This window comes from Myodes glareolus, chromosome 26, assembly GCF_982192425.1.
Source record: "Myodes glareolus chromosome 26, mMyoGla1.1, whole genome shotgun sequence".
NCBI classification, from domain to species: domain Eukaryota; kingdom Metazoa; phylum Chordata; class Mammalia; order Rodentia; family Cricetidae; genus Myodes; species Myodes glareolus.
The window spans coordinates 32,656,775-32,670,351 of record NC_142051.1 but is presented as its reverse complement, the minus strand read 5'-3'; the positions used below and the strand labels follow the sequence as shown (position 1 = coordinate 32,670,351).

The 13,577-nt window shown below is 39.4% G+C and overlaps 1 long non-coding RNA gene across 1 annotated transcript; it reads left to right on the top strand.

Annotated features, from left to right (window-relative positions):
- Positions 1–436: 436 nt before the first annotated feature.
- On the top strand, positions 437–6,555 carry LOC146889772 (uncharacterized). Its single transcript, XR_014999715.2, has 3 exons — positions 437–656; positions 3,852–4,003; positions 5,477–6,555. It is a non-coding gene; the product is annotated as an uncharacterized LOC146889772 (long non-coding RNA).
- The last annotated feature ends 7,022 nt before the right edge of the window (positions 6,556–13,577 follow it).

The window sequence follows — 13,577 nt, the reverse complement described above, 5'->3', positions numbered from 1 at the left end:
GTCAGGAGACAGAGGCAGGTGGATCTCTGTATATTCAAGGCCAGCTTGGTTTATAGAGCTAGTTCCTTGACACCTAGGGCTGTTACACTGAGAAACACTGTCTCAAACAAACAAACAAAATCATGTATGCAATTCTCAAAGTATAAATAAAAACAATACTTTTTTTGTAAATAGATACTAAAAGAGCTAAAGCAAGTGAGTGGTTGTGGAGAAAGGACACTGTGAGGCAGATTTGTTTGGACAATTAGTTACGTTTAGATTCCTTTAGATGTAACCTTAGTAGCTTAAACTGTTTTGGTTATATGCAGTGAAACAGAGTGAGAATCATGTGTTACCATCAGGATATTTTTTTGGACTTCTGTGACTGTCAAAGCCTAGAGGACGAATTAAGCATACTGCTTTGAGAGAGAGAGAGAGAGAGAGAGAGAGAGAGAGAGAGAGAGAGAGAGAGAGAGGAAGAAGAGGAGGAGGAGAAGGAGGAGAGAGGAATGAATGATTGTAGAGTCTGTTTTCTTCTCCAGTTCGCAGAGGGAAGAAACAACTCAAGCAAGAAGAGGCCTTATGTTGTCAAGCTGAGTCAGAGCCTATGGGAGACAGAGCACTCGGAAGTGGAATGTACACTTGGAGGTTCAAACAGACTTGTTTTTAACTTAGAGGTAGGTCGACTCTTTCAATCAGTGTCTGATGCTTGCCAGGACCACGAGCACTATTCAGCATTTATCCTGGGTTAAATCTTAAGTCTTTGTAATTCAATAAAAGGGCTGGCTGCCTCTTAAGAAAATCAAGCCAGCAAATCCTTACAGTCTTCTGGAACCTGGATGTGCATAAAGAGAAAACCGTGCCTTTGGGTTCTGGCAACACATAAAGAGCCTGGATGAAATCTGTAAGGGAACCAAAGTGGAGCAAGAAGCTGCAGTGACCTCATAGATAAACGTGGTGTAAGTGGGAAGGATTTACCAGAATCCCCTTTGAGACGTGGCCCACACAGTCATCTTAACACAACGTAAAGGCTTGTAGGATATAGTAAGCAGCACCCAAAAGAGAGGCTGGCAGAGTTATCCCATTTGCAGAGAGCTTAAAGAAAGTAGACAAGAAGCAACTGGTGTTGGGAGGAGGCCATGGGGGAAGCTAAGCCTATGAGAATACATAGGGGGAAAGGAAAGGCGCTTTAGATTTGATCCCCCAAGGAAACAATTTTCTTTTAACACAGTTTTACAAGAAAACAAAACAAAACAGAACAAAACAAAACATGCCCACTGCAGCAAATGGAATGTTGAAAGCAGAGGCAAAATAAAGGGAAAATGTTTTTCTACTTGACCCAGCCTTTTAAAGTCATGCACATCTTTCTGAGAGCAACAGATTAACGATGTTTTTGTACAAGCCAGATAATTGGGTTGTGTGGCAATATTTGTACAGAAATGAGATAAGAGCATGTTTTTTTTTTTTTCGGCAACTTTCTTATTTTCACTTCTCTGTGTGGTTCAGGCAGCCCTTCAGAGGGGCAGATAAAATATTGTACCAATGATCGGGTCACTTGGATTGTTCGCAGTATATTTTTTTCATCATAAGCAACTGTGCAAAAAAATAAAATGAAAGTTTAATGTTTGCAGGGATTCTACTGTCATGCCGGTAGAATCAGGCCAAGAGTTTAGGCAACTCTAGAAAATAGCACCAGACTATATCTTCCCATTTATCATATTTCCTTTCAATTCATCTTAATAATGTTATATTTTTCTGTGTAGATGCCATAATCAGTTAGGTATATTGGCATGGAGGTTCACACTTGTATTTCTAGCACTTGGGAGCCAGAGCTTGAGACAGAAGGATTGCTCCAAGTATGAGTGCAACCTGAGCTACACAGTGAGGCTCAGACCTGCTTATGCTACGTATCAGGACTCAGTTTTTTGTTTCCTTTTGTTTTACTGTTCTTTTTCTTTTAAAGAAAAGGACATTCTAATCATCTCTGTTGCATTTTCCTAGATATTGTGTGCATGATATGTATGAGCCTTTGGAAAATGACTTTTATAGACTGGACTTTTAATAATAATCTATGTAAACTCATTTTGTTTTCTATTATTGTATATGTATATTATTCAAAATTTCTATGAGCCAAAATCTAATCTATATGACATTTTGATTCATTTTTTTCAAGAATTACATTAAAAATAATTTTGTTGAAGAAAATGTATATGTTAATAGACCAATCCATATTACAGGGCTTTAATAATTACTGCAAAGTGAAGACACATTCTCAGTCAGAAACCAAATATGACCAGCTCATCAAATTCGCCACTTTAAAGCAACTTTCAACCCTGAAGGGAAGATTACTGCGGCGTATACAAGCAGTAGTCTGGGTTGTCCCACAAAACCAAACTTACTGAAACAGACATAACTATGTCTCTGCATATCTAGATATCTATTTATACATGAATAGGTATATGTTTGTGTATGCATTCCTATGCATACTTGTGCACAAAACCTACATACATATGATGAGCTACCTTTGTTAAAGTGGATAGGTGAATATATGATTGATATGTCCATTTCTGAATCCTCCATTCTTTTTTTTTAATATTTATTTATTATACAATATTCTGTCTGTGTGTATGTTTGCAGGCCAGAAGAGGGCACCAGACCTCATTACAGATGGTTATGAGCCACCATGTGGTTGCCGGGAATTGAACTCAGGACCTTTGGAAGAGCAGGCAATGCTCTTAACCACTGAGCCATCTCTCCAGCCCCTGAATCCTCCATTCTTAAACATTATTTCTGTTTGCCACATTTTGCTGCAATGTGCATTACTAATCACCGCAACTTTAGATCTAGGTTTTCCCTAGTTTTCTCCTCCTTGACCTGTGTGTATTGTCTTGGCCCTTTGTAGTCCACATGGAAATTGCTCCTCTATCTTAGGAAACAAAATTCCCAAAGGAGTTCACTGGGATTGAGTTGGATTTATACATTCACCAGGGAGGTTGGTGGAATAACAGTATCAATGCATCTGTCCTTGAACACCTTAGTGAGTCTTGAGGAGGCTTCGGGAAGCATAAAGTTGTGTGAGTTTTATTCTCCCCTTCCATGCTGCCCTTTTCCTAGGTTCTGCTCTTTTCCTCAAAAGGTCTCTTCCCTTTTCATTTGAGTGTAAGCTTTATTGATTTTCCCATTTGTTTTTGCTCTGTCAACTTTTGATGCTTTATCCAAGATGCTCAGAATTTCACTTAACGACTCTCAAAGCTTTTCTCAACATGGTCTGGGAATTTGGAAGACAATATCATTCTCACCTCTTCCATCAATAGTGAAAACCTTCTTTGTTCTAGACACTATCCCTTTTATTTTTCTTTTCTCTTCTTTTCAGAAAAAAAATGTCCATTCCAACACAAGGATTTTAAAAAGTGTGTTTTCGTTTCAAATGAAAGCACCCAGCTTTCCTCCATTAACTACTTAACCGTTATCAGAGAATGAAACCTCGCTTCTGTTTATACTTTGCTGATTTTTAATATAATATAATATAAGTGGGAAATTCAATATACTTTGGCTCCATCTTTTCATATGATGATATGTTTTCTCAATCCAATTACGAAAATTATCAAATATTTATAAATGTTAACTGACCTTGCGCTTTTATTATGGGCCTCTGTGAATCACGGATTTTGAATGCATTAGTAGTTACAATTTCCTGTTTTTAAAATTTGTTTGGGGATGTTGTCATGATAGTCCTGTGAGCCTCTTATACAATATCACTTTTTCTTGATGTCTCCAAGCTTTGTTGTCATTTCTCATGAGCTCACAAAATGAGTTAGCAAATGTTCTTTCCTGTTACTTGACCAAGACAATTGTCTGCTCTTCCCACACAGCTTGCCGTTGTTCAAGTAGCAGACACTGGTGTGTAAATATTACTCTGCTGCTGTTAAGACCCGTTCTCAAGATGAAATCCTCAACCCACAATGTGGCTATATTAGAAGATGGGGAAGTCGTTGAGGTAAAATGAAGTCGTCTGAAGTTTCAGGTGACCCATTTCTTTTCAGACTTTCAGATTTTTTCCTCTGCTTATTTTATACCACATCCCTTTATTATTTTATACCACACCCTTTATTATTTTATACCACAACCCTTTATTAATATATACCATGCCCCATTTATTATTTTATACCACACCCCTTTATGATTTTTGCACTCTTAGCTATACCAATTCTTCACATTTCAAAGCAATGAAAAGCCTTTTTTCTCACTTAAAGATGTGGTCAGCTCTGTATTCATTCAATTTTTTTTTTAAAAATTAATCTTACAGTTTTCATTGAAAATACAACTATTCTTGGTCCATACTTATATCCACAGATGATTTTTCTTCATTGGATATCAGTCTCTGGCATCCTCAGGCATACTTGCTCTTCTTGAGTCTTCCCAGAATAAGGAACATAGAGTTTGAGTTGCCTGTGAACAACTTAAAGAAAGACCTAATGGTCATGGTTATACTTGAGAGGAGAATTGTTAAAAATTCTCTGCATATATGTGATGGCTGAGTAGCTTAGTGTTTTTGTAGGATTCCTAACAGTGGGATTGAGGCTGTCTCTGACTCTTTTGCCTGTATGTGAGACCCTTTTCTTCCTACTGGGTGACCTCATCCAGTTTTGAGGTGGTGGTATGTGCCTGGTCTTATTGTAACTTATTATACCATTTCAGGTTGCTGTCCCTGGGAGGTCTGCTTTTTTTTCTGAGTGGGAGAAAAGGGGATGAATGGGGGGGTTGGGTCTGGGGGAAGAAGGGAGGTGAGGAGAGAGACTGGGGCAGGCGGAGGGAAATCTAGAGGATGGATAAAGTTTATGAGAGAAGAATAAAAACCAAAAAGTTTAATATAATCGAAGTAGAAATGCAATAAACAGTCCCCCGGATAAACCAGCAAGGAAATGTCATTTGTTGTCAGAGTGGACTTGGGGTTGAGCCAGAACTGCTTTCAGTATTTAAAAGACAGGCAGATAAGTGCCAGCCAAACTGGCAAATGAGGAAGGAAAAAGTGGCCCCAGAAGTGGCAGGAGAATTCAGTGCCATGAAAGTCAGCAGGATGGAGCGCTCTGGAGAGAGGCCGCTTAGTGATGCTGGGCCCTCGAATGGAAAACGTCCAGTAGTTTCAGCATTGCTGCAGTTATTGGAGGCCACATTAAAAACTATTTTAGTGGCTGTGAGGAATGGAAACCATACTGAGGAAGGTGAACTGAGGAGAGGAAAATTTTAAAGGTAGGGCATATTAGCTACACTTCTGGAAATTATATTGGCAAGCACAAAAAGTACATGTATAGCTGGACAGGGTAGTGGATGTTGATGCTGATATAGACATGAAATTTGATCATATGGTTTTGATTAGCTCACCTCTTCTGATCCACTTCTTTTTTTCATTTCATTTATTTATTTATTTATAAAAAATTTCCACCTCCTCCCTGCCTCCATTTTCCCTCCCCCTCCCCACCTTTCCCTCCCTCTCTAGTTCTAAGAGCAGTCAGGTTTCCCTGCCCTGTGGAAGCTCACCAAGGCCAGCTGGACGGGGAGTTATGGAGCATGTGATCAAACTGGACACTCTGAATGTGGCTGGCAATGAAGGCTGACCGAGAGGCCAGGGACAATGGCACTGGGTTTCGATTCTACTGCATGAACTGACTTTTTGGGAGCCTGGTTTGTTTGGATGCTTACCTTTATAGACCCGGATGGAGCGGGGAAGACCTTGGACTTCCAAATCCACTTCTATTTCCAGCTATAACCCAATCTGCTCCTGCCCCCATTACCACTTTCTTATTAAAGTTTCCATCTTTTAGTAGAGAATATGACACGGGCTCACTCATTGGCCATTGTCCTGTGAGGTTTCCTTACACTCTTTCTGATGTCATTCATCTTATGGTAATTCCTTACTACAAAGTCTGGGGCCTCGCTGCTTACTTCAGTGCCCGCCAGACCTGAAGTTTCAAGAAGAATGGAGTCAGTGTCCCTTGCTAAGGAACATTTCCCAGAGTGCCCGCTGTATAGTAAGGGACTATTAGTGATTTCTTCAATGTTTTAACAGTACTACTTATGCTTACATAAAATATAGAGGAAAGGAAGAAGAAAAAGGAAGGACCATAGAAAAGTTGGAGAGGAAAGAACAGATGCAGAAAGGAAAAAAATGAAAGCAATACAAGGGGCAAGAATTATCACTTATTTTTTCCAGAGAGCATCACAAACTTTGACTTTACTTACAGCTAGCACCCACCTTACTGGTTTGTCTCTTGCCCACACCTGACAATTTGCTCTGAACACTTAGATCCTTTGTGCCACGTTTTCTGGCTGCTGCAGGCAACACTTGAAACCTGGAAAATGACCCACATCAGTTCAATATGGGACTGTCTGCATATTCTCTGTGAGCTCTCTGAGCAACTTCCAGGTGCTTTTGTTTGCTCCTGGGACCTCTCTACCACTTGGACTCTACCATCTTCTTAACTGTTTCCTGCGTGGGTCTCAGCCTCTATCTCAAAGATTTGTGCATAACCTCTGTTGGAGAGTAGCTTGAGAGCAATACATAGACAAATAAGCAAAATGTACAAATAAAAATTGTCCTGCATACACTGTGAACTCATTGATTACTATGATATGGGTGGTTATTGTGTTTAGGAAATATTCAGAGATGGAGGAAAATTTTTTTCTCTCCCCAAATTTAATCCTATTGTTAAATTTGAATAACAATGATGGGCGGGAAAGGTCAAGTAAATTATATCAACCAATTTTGTATTTAATTTCAGCCACATTTGACCCACAACTGAAAGCAGTTTAAGCAGTAATTAATCAATTTAAATTTTTCGTTGTTACCTTTTTGTTGTTAGTTAGCAGTTGATCTGCCTGAGAAGATATCCTTTTATGAGTTTGTAGCCATGATCAAACCCTGAAGTTTTGCACATATCTTGGATACTCAGAAGGAGAAGAAGCAGTAGGGGGCATATTCCGTTGATGGAAGATGAGGAGAGCAGAATGAGTCACACAGATAATAATGGTATCATAGGGAGTGAATGTGTTTTTCTCAGAACTTATGGTTTTCTTTAGGTATGGTGACAAAGTTACTGCAAATTGTTATTATTGGCTTCAAAATGAAATAGCCTTAGAAGCATTGGTATGTACTTAGCATTCTTCTAAGATAGTCTTTCTTAAAATTAATCTTATTTAATTATTGGTGTGTGTGTGTGTGTGTGTTTGTGTGTAATTTGTAATTGTGTACATGTCCTGGCACCTATGTTGAGGTCACAGGGCTTTGGAGAGTCAATCATCTCCTTCTATTTTGGGTTCTGGGAATTGAACTCAGAATGTTAAGCTTACTTAAAAAGACTATACGACTGACACAAACTAAAACTTGGTTTATTTTTGATAATTTCATAAACAGGATACTTGGGGGAAAAGTCTGCAATCATTATCTACATCTTATACCTGCTTCAGTCTTAAGTAAATTAGCAGTTTGAATCTACCCAGGATAGTACACGGATGCGACCTGCTGACTCTGAGCAAACAACCTTTCAGTTACTCAATCACAAATCCATATCTGGACTCTGTTTGACAAAGGTCAGAAGATTAGAACACTGAAAATATTGAAAATATTTATTATATTATTCTTTTTAAGGGAGGGGAATTGTTCTTCATCAAATATATTCAATATCCACTATATCATATATATATATATATTTATACACACACACACACACACATATATATATATATATATATACAAACATAAACATGGGCTATATAACTCAGCTGCTAATACAGCAGGGAGTAACACAACCAACTCTGCTTTCCCCAATTTCAATCCAGCAAGGGTGGAGAAATTAGTAAAGTCACAAATAAATCATAAATGTCAAAGGCTCCTGAGTGGTATGAAAATGATGTAAGCTCATAGAGTGGGGGACAGGACAGGAAGATCCAAGAACATGGGAAGAGAGTGTCTAGTTGAGAAAGAATGTGAGGGAGGGTTTCGATAATTCAAATTCAAACTGGAATTTGGTAAGCGTGTAGTTATCAGAGCCATCTGGAGGAAGGGCGAAGATGCTGAGAGAGGTTATGTATACTGTTTGGGGACTAACTGGGAAGCAATTGTGAGCATGGACTTGCCAGAAATCTGCTGGGGAAGCATGAAAACCAATGTAAATAAAGCCATGGAGAGACAAGGAATCTAAAATTGGCAAGGGTACATTTGTGACTGCCTAAATCCTCATAATTCACCCAGTGAACACTGTTGGAAAGACTAGCTGGGCCAAGAGACATATCCTTTAGTTGTATCAATCCATGGGGATCTGGTAGACGAGAATAGCAAAAGTATCATAGAATCTACTAAAAATGACATTCAAAGGGAAATATTCATGTGACAAGAGAGAAATGTGGCCCTAAATATGTGGTTATGGTGGAGGAGAGAGGCACCTGGGGGAGTGTTCAGAAAATAAAAAAATTCCAACTGAAGAGCGCTGAGGGAAGTGGGGAGAAATGCGTCCCAGTTTCGTAAGATTTCAGAGTAAGGGAATGCTCAGAGGCCAGAAGAAACTCAACCACAGAACCAAAGATGATGCCAGAACATCAGGCAAGGGAGGAGGTCTTGTTGACAACTGCCAGTGAACCAGAAACGGAACACCCAATAATTTTGCTCCTTCATACACCTTTAGCCTCTGAAGTTTTGCATTTCTAAAATTCACGCACAAAGACACTTAATTTATATGTTCAGACGCAGAGATACAATGTTGATAGTTTCTTTTTACTGATTTTTAATGAACTCTACATTTTTCTCTGCTCACCTCCCTGCCTCTTTCCTCCCCTTCCACTCCTTCCCAAGGTCCCCATGCTCCCTGTTTCCTCAAGAGATCTTGTCTTTTTCTTATTCCCATGTATATTAGATCTATGTATGTCTCTCTTAGGGTCCTCATTGTTGTCTAGGTTCTCTGGGATTGTGATTTGTGGGCTGGTTTTCTTTGCTTTATATTTAAAAACCACTTACAAGTGAGTAGATGTGATAATTGTCCTTCTGGTTCTGGGTTACCTCACTCAAAATGATGTCTTCTAGCTCCATCCATTTGCCTGCAAAATTCAAGATGTTGTTATTTTTTTTCCTACTGTGTAATGCTCCATTGTGTAAATGTACCACATTTTCCTTATCCATTCTTTGGTCGAAAAACATTTAGGTTGTTTCCAGGTTCTGGCCATGACACACAAGGCTGCTTCGATAGTTGAGCACATGTCCTCGTGGCACGATTGAGCATCCTTTGTATATATACCCAAAAATGGTAGTACTGGGTCTTGAGGATGGTTGTTTCCTAATTTCATAACTAATCTGAGAGTAAAGCATAGAATTTGGTTCCAGCTCCATTACATAATTATTGCAAGCATCCTTTCATGGCTAATCTCATTTTCCAGGACGGGGGCAATAGGAAGGAATACAAAGAACAATTTATAAAATTTCTCTGAATAGAAAGATGTGAAAAAAATATATTGTGTAAGCCTGAACCAGTCATCTTTGGTAAGCTGGCAAGGTTCCTAGTGGTAGTACCAGAGCACAGAACACCAACCCAATCACAAAATCTTCGATTGACTCATCTTTAGCCTGCAAGATATATTGAGGCAGTCATGTCTAGGGGCTTTTGCCAGCGGCTAACCAAAGACGCATCTAATTTGAGACCCAAGTCATAAGAGGGAGCCCAAGCCCAACAAAGCCTGGATTGCCAGGGACTGGAAGCTGAGATGTTCAAAAACCTAGGGCAGAACATGACTAACCAAGAGTAAACCCGAAAGTCAGCGAGATGATAATGAAGGATGCTCTGCGGTGCTCAGTGCCTAGTCTAATCAGAGAGGCTTCCTCCATCTCTTGATGGGAGCAGGTGAAGAAACCCATAGCCAAGCATTGGGCAGAGAGGGGAAAAAGGTAGTATGGGAGCTAGAGGAGTCATGGAAACCAGGAGCAAACTGCTTACAGAGTCAACAAAGCAGGACTCATAGAGGATCATAGACTAGGGTAGCAGTCATAGAGCCGGCATGGGACTTTACTGAGTTCCCTTTATGCAGACTGCGGTTGTTTTACTTGGGATATTTGTGGAACTGCTAGCAGTGGGAGAATGGTTGTCTGAGGCTCTTTTACCTGCTCTTGAAACCTTTTTTCTCCTACTGTCAAGCTTTAATATAAGGGTTTGTATGTAGTCTTGTTGCACCTTATGCCATGTTCAACTGGTGTCATGAGGAGGCTTGATCTTTTCTGAAGGGAAATGATGAAGTGGATCTGGCAGGGGAAGGGGATATGAGGAGCAAGAGTGAGGGGAGGCTATGGTTGGGATGCATTATTTGAGAGAAGATTAAAAAGGAAAGGAAGGAAGAAAAAGGAAGGAAGGAAGGTAGGAAGGAAGGAAGGAAGAAAGAGAGAGAGAGAGAGAGAGAAAGAAAGAAAGAAAGAAAGAAGAGCTTCCACGTGGAGAACATAAGAAATGGCATTAAGAGGATCTTGGATAATTTATACCCAATTCAAAAATCCACAGAGTTATTATAGGAGACATGATGAAACTTGAGAATTGTTTTATTTCTGGGAGAATAGAGATTTCCAATTTGCTTATGCGACTTTAGAGAAAATGATTCGAATTTTTAACAACCTCAATTAAAAAAAAGAGATGATTCTTAAGTAAAGCCCTAGGCGGAGAGAAATGGACTCATTTTGCTTTCTGCTTTTAGGACAGTAGTGGAGGTGCAACCAGATTTAGAAAGGGTATTCTTTTCTGTGTAGACTTGTGTGTGTGTGTGTGTGTGTGTGTGTGTGTGTGTGTGTGTGTAATGCCATTTTATATACCTTATATAGTATATACTAGTGAATTTGTATAATGCCTCCTTACTGAAGGTAGGATAGATTTCATGTTCAAGGCCAGTCTAGACTATACTGTGACCTCCACGCAAGCCTAGGCTACAGCAATACATCATATATATTTAATATGTATTACTAAATAATTAAATGACTGAAGAAAGTAATCATTCCAAACTCGAAGAGCAATAATTGAATGTTCGAAAGTATGAGATGAATGCATCCCCCCATAGAGAACTTCCACCTTCAGATGTATACCTAAAGACTACTTTTCTGGTGAATTTAGTGCCAACATCAATTCTAAACAGTCATGGGTTCAAACTAAGCAGTTAAAAGCAATCTGTCCCTTCCCTGTAGATTCTCTGGAAACTGACAACAATAACTAGGTGAGAGGTACATTCCGAATACCTAGGAAACCTTTACATAAACATCTTTTCACTATACGCTTCATTTGAAAATATGTCCCGAAAGAAGTTGTTTTGGCCATATAGGAGTTACTCTTTCTGAGGAGCTAATTGGGGGGTGTGCTGGGGGGGATCAGGAGGAGGGGGAACTGTGGTTGGTATGTAACATGAAATAAAGAGGGAGTCTCTACATTAACTGTCAACATCTGTGAAAAGGAGCCTTTCTGCTCCAGACTGAAAATGGCATTCAGTTATGGGCATAACTATAAATATTTAGAGGACAGTTTGGCAACATGTTCATTAGGCTAACCATGGCAGTGTGTTCATCCTTGGGCTCATGACTTTCCCAGCTAAAGACTTTTGGTTTATAGGGCCAGATGTGTATTTCCTCCTGGGAGCAGGCCCCATATCCCATCCGAAAGCAGTTGCTGTTGCTAGCATAGTTGTGCCATTGAGAGTATCTTGCTGTGAAGGCTGACATGCAGTTGTAGCAGGCATGGTCTACAACTGAGTGAGACCACACTTGCCTTTTCTCAGTAGTCTGCATAGACCTTCCTGCCTCCATGAACACTAGCCAGCCTGCTTACACCTCAGCTCCAGCATGATTTCTGTGACCTGTTATTGTTAAGGAGTAAGCATCTAGCTTTAAGTGGGAGATTGGCACACCCTCTTCCCTTCGGAAGCACAAAGAACATCATAGAGGAGAGGGCAGAAAGAATGTAAAAGTCAGAAGATGGGGACAGTGTCATGAGATGCTGTCATCCAAGTATAGGATTGCCATTGCAACCATGAACCCATGGACCACTGGCCAGGATCAGGCCCTCAACATTCCACCAGAGATAGAGGAGGTGACCATGGGGTCCCATCTCTTATGGAGGCAATAATTACTATTATAATCACAAGGTGAGGAGCTGTTCTTTTCTATGTTGATATGTGTAGGCAATGGAAGGCATGAAAAAAATGAATTCTGAGGGAAAGGAAGCATGGTTGAAGAAGGTAATGGGTTGAATATAGTCACAGCAAATTGCATATTTGTAAGAATTCATGAAAAAATGAAGAAAAATAGCTTCACAAAGTCACTTCCTAAATCACTTTCCTTTCTCTTTTAAAACTGCCCCACTTTCTGTTGACTTTAGATTATATTGATGTATGTTTTTCTCCATTGTCATTATTCTGTCCTATACACGTCACCTCCATATACACTCAAATGTCCAGAATCTATGGGCAGGACCTGATCTTCACCTGAAAAGAGAGGAAATGAAATTGACTATACAATTTCTAGTCAAATTTTATTTCTAGTCAAATTTCCTATTGGGGGCCAAGTAAAAGTTAGTGAAGAAAATAAATATATAATGCTCACAAGAGTTATTTTTTAAAAGCAAATTAGCAAAATAAATTTCCATCATTCTTCAAAGGTAAGAGAACTTTGATGTATCTTCATTGTAGGTAGAATTTTAGTAGAAATAAATACCCTTCAACTACTACGACGACATGATTAATTTTTCCTTTTCCAAAAAGTTTCCTTGGCTTTTGCTCTGTCAGCCATTCATAGGCAAAAGTGAGGATTCTAACACTGAGACATTTAGAGGAAAAAAAGGAAGCTCCCATCTTCTACAAGGTCCTTAAAGGGAAACAGAGCACAGGCTGTCTAATGAGTGAGGACAAACTTAAGGAAAGCAGGCAGCCTTCTGTTTGCCTCAGAAAGCAGGAAAAAGACCAGCTGGCTGGCCCTCAGCCGTAGCAAATATTACTTACTGTTGTGCGGGAGAGTGTTGCCGGATTAAGTGTGTTTGAAATAAAAAAGAAGACAGTTCATGAGGAAAGCAAGTTTGATATAAGAAAGTGCTGCAGAATTCACATGAATTCTGCAGGTGTTCTGTCCTTTCTTACTACAGAGGGAAAATAGCTGTATCACCAGGACCTCTCTTTGGCATCCCCTCCACTCTATGACCCTTCCTTTTTAATTAGAAAGAAAAGAGGAGGTGATGTCGAATGCCCTTCCGTATACTGCGAATATGTGTTGTTTTTATTGGTTGATAAACAAAGCTGCTTTGTCCTATAGCAGTGCGGAATATAGCTAGGTGGGAAAGCCGATCTAAATACCAGGAGAAAGAAGGCAGAGTCAAGGGAGATGCCAGCCGCTGACAGAGAAGTAAGATGTGAGGTAACTACCCACAAGCCTTATGATAAAATAGAAAACAATAGAAATAGGTTAATTTAAAAGTATGAGCTAGGTAGTAATAAGCTATCAGCCAAAGTTTTATAATTAATATAAGCCACTTCTATTAATGAATGTATTAATTATAATTAATATATTAAATATGATTAATGAATATATTAATTAATAC